The 7111-nt window shown below is 28.7% G+C and overlaps 1 non-coding gene across 1 annotated transcript; it reads right to left on the reverse strand.

Annotated features, from left to right (window-relative positions):
* Positions 1–3455: 3455 nt before the first annotated feature.
* Trnas-uga lies at positions 3456–3537 on the reverse strand. The gene has a single exon. It is a non-coding gene; the product is annotated as a tRNA-Ser (tRNA).
* Between the last annotated feature and the right edge of the window lie 3574 nt (positions 3538–7111).

Consider the following 7111-nt stretch of genomic DNA (forward strand, 5'->3'; position numbering starts at 1 on the left):
ATATTTTTTTTTTGTAATTTTGTTTTTAACAATAATAATTTTTTAGAAATACAGGCTTGAGAAATCATGGTCTCTAGCTCCTCTAGAGCCTCAGTAAAATATTTCATATCTATAACTATAAAACAAATTCAAAAACACTTATAGAGCCTTCCTGTGACTGTAAATGATGCTGTTAAAAAACAAACAACAAATAAACAATAAAACTATTTTTATCGGTGACAATAACTGTGTAACAATAATAATAACATTATTACATTATTATTAACCGACACTCTTTTTATATGGTTCAACACGCAAGTGGCCATGCCATCAAAATACCATCAGTAACATTGCCCACCAGAGGATAATAATTAATAGCCAACGGGTATATAACAGGGGCGGCCAATAATGGTCGATCGCGAACAATTTCAAAGTCGATGATGTTAGAATTTATTTTTAGGGCCACGCGCACGAAAATTAATCGAGGTTGTAGTGAGCAAATTGTCGATAAGTTTTATCTGTATAATTTTTATATATTATATAAATTTTCTATGGAAGTCGATCCTCAAAGGTGAAGTATATTTTTAGTAGATAGTGACCAAATAAAGTTTGGCCACCCCTGGTATATAATATACATTGATATATGCATTATGATTCAAGTAAAGTCCTTTGCTTTGCTTTATCTTTTTCTTAACACAATAATTATTCTGACTGGGATATACCTATATATATTATGCGTATTACGAGTATATTGCAATATACAACACTTATTAACGATGCACCCTGAAGCGCCAGGAGTTAGAAGTCGTTCACATTTTATTGGCACCAACATAAAAACCTATAACATCATGTACATACTCTTCAACTCTTGTCGTAAATTGGTTGATGAAACACAGTGGGATGGAAAAAAAATAGAAAACTGTTTAAGTACCAGTACACTGCCACCATATAAATAGATTATATAATCCAGCCACCCTTCTGTTTTTTACCATTGTTTTAGAATCTTGTACATTACAATTATGTCGTATACATGTATGACGATTGTCTTTCGAAAAATGCTCCTGATTTCTGATTACTTTATATGTATATAAATTCAGTTAAACGCATTAATAGATTGTAAACAATCTCAGAGATTATTAAATACATCACATACTTTATAACAAGTGTTATTTTATCGTGATAACAGTGCAGACATCACAGTCGGGAGTATTACTCTGCAGGAAAGTATGTCATGTACGGTATATGTTCGAATTTATGATAAAGTTTAAGCATTGATATTTAATATTTTATCAATTTATATTATTTATTACAGACAGAGGTGTGCATCATTCGAATACAATTTTAATTAGATGATTATTTAGAATTGATTTTATTCGAATAAAATATTATTCGAATAATTATTTCACAAATATTCAAATAATTTTCAAACATAGTTATTCAAATGATTTTTAGTAATTTTATCTTAGTTAAAATATGGTAAGTTGTTGGTATAATTAAAACATTAACGAATTAAAAAATAATGATTAACATTGTATTTCGATTTTACGGTTGTAAATCTTTTATTTGAAATAAATAGAAAAATATTATAAATGAAACAAATATATAACTATCTAAAGAAAAAACTAAAAAGTAATGAATTCGAATATATTTGTATTTTGTATTAGTATTATGTTTAAAAATTATTCTAATAATAATATTTTTGTATTATTCGAATACATACTTATTCAAATGATTATCTAGATAATACTTTGCCCAACTCTGTTTACAGCTCTGTACAAGTGTAAAATTGTCTGTTTATTGATAAGTTATTGTGCATCTTATATATATATATATATCTTAATATAAGACTATAGCGTCTATAGCTACAGACTGCTTTCATATATTCATATACTTTAATTCACCTAAATAAATATTTCGTTTAGCAATACAAATATTTATAATCATATTTCAGATAATTATAAATTTGTTTAACACTGTTTTTACCCACAAGGTAAAAAGCAAAAAAAAAATTTCAAATAACAAAACTGAGATCAACCTCAGACCTTCTTCCCACTTTTTGACATTTTGACCAAACTAACAACTTTACTTTAAATAGGTACTAAATTCACGTTTATATTTTCCTATCAAATAATCGAGAACTTGAATAATGCAAACTGCTACACATACACATTTGTCTTAAACTATAATAATAATGTTTAAAATATTATTTTCTCTATCTCGAAAATTACTCATACCGATATAGTGCCATTGCAAAATTCGTGACTATGGTTGTTAGGTCAACAGTAACACGATTTTAGGTGTTGTTTTGCATTGTCCGGTAGTGGAAATACTAACAAAAACAACGGTCAATAACGTCTACTACATCCAGATTATCTCATATTTGTCGCACATGCACATAACAGTAACAATATTATTATTACCTTTACATATACCTTTATATCTTAATAAATAATATTAGAAGATAATAATTAATAATTATATTATATATAAATTTACATGTATATAAAATATATACATACATTTTATATACACGTGATAAACGTACCTAGTGGCTAGTATGCGTATTCACGTAATAATTAAAATATTATAATATACGGCAGTGGTGTGACTGTGGCGGTGACCGTTATAATATATAGATACCTACGATGTCGGCATAGATAGTGGCGACGGCGGAAAGAATCGCGGTCGGTTGTTCAACTCTCTAGTACGCGGTGGCGGAGAAGGAAAACGTGAATGAATTATCGGTTGGTTGTCGTATACGAATAATAGTAATAATAATAATATTGTATGTGTGGTGTACCTATGTGTACAACAGGTAGAGACAGGTAGTTAGAGAAAGAGAGAGAGAGAGAGAGAGAGAGAGAGAGTGAGAGAGAAAGAGAGAGAGTAGTACAGACTTCTCTTCATGGGAACGGTTTCTTGAATGGATACGAAAGGACGGGAAGGCACGTAATCCACTATAGATAAAACATGCAAATGGACCCATTAGAGAAGACGACACACACATACACACACTGTCCTTCGTGGGCAATAATGCATACTGTATACATGTAAAGTGTGCGTGCGTTGTGTATTGTATATTTGTATATAATATATATACCTATATATCTTTATATTATGTGTATTGCCGGATGACGACTGATCACCAGTAAAACCTGTAATATACCGAAGCCGGATAAGTTTATATTCACTTAAATTTATATTGCTCGTTTTCGAATCCCGAGTTAAATTTCATATATTATGCGTACGGATCAATAACGTGCTGCGCCTTATTTTTAGTTTGGATTTTGATTCTTTTTTTTGTATGGATAATACATAAATTCATAACATTATAACATTTATTGTTTTGAAATTGCTAGTAAATATGTTTAGTTTTATAATGAATAAGTTAGGTCTTAGATGTGTAAACTGTTATTAATAAATATTGATTAGAACTATTATGTTTTATTAACATTAAAAAAAATGCAAAAAATCAACGCTGCGGGCAGGACTCGAACCTGCGCGGGTAAAACCCATTGGATTTCAAGTCCAACTCCTTAACCGCTCGGACACCGCAGCATTGGAAGTATAAGTACGCATATTTTACATTTAAGGGCAACTTCAAACTAGAACATATTTACTTTAGAATGGTGTGAATAGCCGAATCAAAGGCGGATACAAGGGAGAGCAATGAGGGCAATTGTCCCCCCTCCATTCACAAAAGAAAGTATCATATATTCCAACAAACTTTTTTTTTTAAATAGATGATGACCTTTTTTAGTTGATAACTAACAGATTGCTCCCCTCCCGTTTAGGATCACTGTATCCGCCCTTGAGCTGAATACGGAATAGGAACGTGATATAAATATAATATAAATTTGATTAGATTTTTAAAAAATGTTAAATTAAAATGTCTAAAAAACACAATTTTCATTAAATATTTTTTTGGATTTGATGGGTCTAGTATGAACTACTTATTATAAATCTTTTATTAAATTATTAAAATTTAAAAGTTTTTAGAATGTTATAGCAACAAAATTGTTTGTCATTTTGATGAATTTTGACAAAATTATAACTTAAAATGCATATAAAAAATAATTGTGATTTATGATTATATAATGTTAATATACAGATATAAGGATAACTTAAGTGAGATCTGTGTTTATTTTTCAAAAAATTTGATCCGTCGAGTATTTTTTTTATTGATATTCATAGAAAAAAAAAAAACTAGAAAAATTAAAAATCTCTTATGCTTATTAATAGCTAAAACGAGTCGTGTATTCGTGTATCAATCACGAAAAAACACGCATAATATAACTAAATACATTCATCGCTGCACCTAGAATCTAAAATATTAAAAATATATATTTATATACATTAGAGTATATTAATGGAAGGCTGTTTTTGAGCACTATAGTTCACATTTTATATCCTTGCCTAGACAAAAATTCATGTCCATGACGACTATAGAAAAAAATGAAAAAAACCCAAAGGTGTTTCTATAGGACTCTGATCGAGAAGTCCACTAATGGTGGTATACTGGTGTACCTATGTAAGAATGTTATGATCCGCCTGATCCAGACGAATGATAGTTCAAAAAAACACTCGTTTCCGTGAAAAATCGAACACTGTAATTTTATTTAACTGTTAAATAATATGCATGACAATTATATGTAGTTATCTATTTTAGACTAAGTCCTATTAATGATAAAAAAATTAAGGATGAGTATAATTTATTTATATTATAAAATAATCAACGGGATGGAATATATAGTGTTATATATTTATCAAATTATAAAGTACATTAATAAAATACGACGTTTTCAGTCTATAATATTTAAGTATGATTACAAACGCACCTTTCTACGTATATAAAATCATACTCTTCAATTTGATTTAAACAACCAAACAGTCTTAAAGGTATAGCGAAATCGTACTTCAAATTATTTCGCCCCCGACTATTAAAAACAATACAAATCCTTTGATCTTTGCTATAGACTCTATCAACATCCCCAAAAACCCACCGAGAAGGTTAAAAAGAAACTACAGGTGTAGAGACAATGTAAAAAAAAAATAAATAAATGAGTATTTAAATAAGTGAAACATATAATAAGTATTACTGTTGGGTAGTTCCTTAAAATTATGTAAGAAAAATATTTATATACTGCATCACATAGTCTTATTGTAAAATTACCCTTACAGACTGTATATTTTCAACAAAAAAAATGTTAAAATAAATTAAAAAAATTATTTCGTGTTGAATATTAAAATCCAAATTGATTTTACATTTAATAATTAAAATGCTATAGGCCTGAAAAAGTGTTGAACTAAACAAATCAACAAAATAATTCTATCCCCTATATGGGCCGCATGTGTACCTATGTATAAACATTTTACCTAATGTAATAAAAATCCGTTTATTATGCATTTTATCAATTGATTTATTTCCATCCGGTTTATAAAATGTTAATTAAGTTACGATGACTACGGTCGGTTAGACCATGGAAAAAATGAACTCTTATCGTTCACGGACATCCATTAATGGAACGTGTGGGCACATGAGGATAAAAAAATAAATAAATAAAAAAAAAACATTCAAGATATATAAACACTTATGTACTGCTGCAATGTAAGTATGTAACATATACAAACATTACAAACTCATGAAGCCACTTATTTCAGCGTATAAAAAGCTATACAATAATAAATAAAGCAATTTGATAACGGACGTGTTGTATTTTTGGCGTTGCAAATTTCTACCATTAGCCAGTGATATCCTGCTCCGAGAATAAACAGCCGCGACTAGGCGGAGGGTTTTTAATGTTTTTATTAGTCATATATATACAACAGGACGTCTAAAAAATCTATTAACACTTCATCGATTGTACAAAACTATTAAAAAAATGCTTATAAATAAATACAAACTGCCTAAACGGTGATGATTCTTTTTAAACAGACTGTTTCCTATAGTTTATTAAGAGCAGTTTAATCGAATATGTTTTTGTATCGTATTTTTTAAAAACTTATAACATACCCTTTGGCATGGAGCAGATTTTAAATATTTATATTTAAATTTAATTTATTTATCGCACATCATATTGCTCTTACTAGCTGAATACAAGTTTACGTAGTTGATTTCATTCGCGTATATAATATAATATAATAATTGGTATAGATATACTCGGAAGAATCCACATTAGGTCGATGGTCTGTCCAATACCTTATCTATACTTAATTTACTGTTATTCGTGGTTTCGTATTTTGGTTGTTAACTGGTGGTGGTCAAACGAGAAGGGGGGATAAGGGGGATTAATCACCAAATGATTTTTTTTCTTTAATATTTATAACAATTAAATTATTTAATGTATGTATAATGTTAATATATTAACTTTTGTTTTATTTTGTACGCCCCCCCCCCCATGACAAAATAATTTAACCGCCACTGGACACTGTTGTTAACTCTCTTGCGTGTAAATATTTAAATATGTATACGGGAGTCTGTAGTATCAACCACAAAGCGTTATAAACGTAAAATATCTATTAGATGATTAATATTTTGATTTAATGTTCTGAAGACTTGGAATAATTACGTTCTGGACACCCGTTCCGTGATAATTTACCCATTGCGATATCTCCTGAAATAATGGAGATATCATAATTTTGATTTTTTAATAAGTTTCACAGGGAAAAGAACTAAAAATATTTCATGTTTTAATTTATTTTTATGTTTTAATGTTCGGTTGAAAAGTTAAAAAATATATTTTAGATTCTGAGCGAAGTAAAGAATGTATTGATTTTACAATGGTATGTTTTTTTTTTTGTACATGTCTGTCATCACGTTTTGGAGTAGAAATAATGCTTTGATTTTTAAAAAGGAAAATTCATCTAGTTGGTACTTTGGGGGGGGGGGAGTCAAAAGTAAAAAATGTTCAATAGTTTTCAAAAGCGTTAGGAAAAACCCTAAAAAAGTGACAGAAAAATGGGAATTTTTACGCATAATCAGTTTTTGACAAAATCGTTTTTTATTTTGCTGTAACTCAAAAACAAATCATTGTAAACATTCGAAATTTTCACCAAATGTTTATATTAGCGTTGTCTATTTATGATTAAATTTTAAAAATATTTTAATCTTTTTTTATCTATTTATAGACAA

Source organism: Rhopalosiphum maidis, chromosome 2, assembly GCF_003676215.2.
Source record: "Rhopalosiphum maidis isolate BTI-1 chromosome 2, ASM367621v3, whole genome shotgun sequence".
Lineage (NCBI taxonomy): Eukaryota > Metazoa > Arthropoda > Insecta > Hemiptera > Aphididae > Rhopalosiphum > Rhopalosiphum maidis.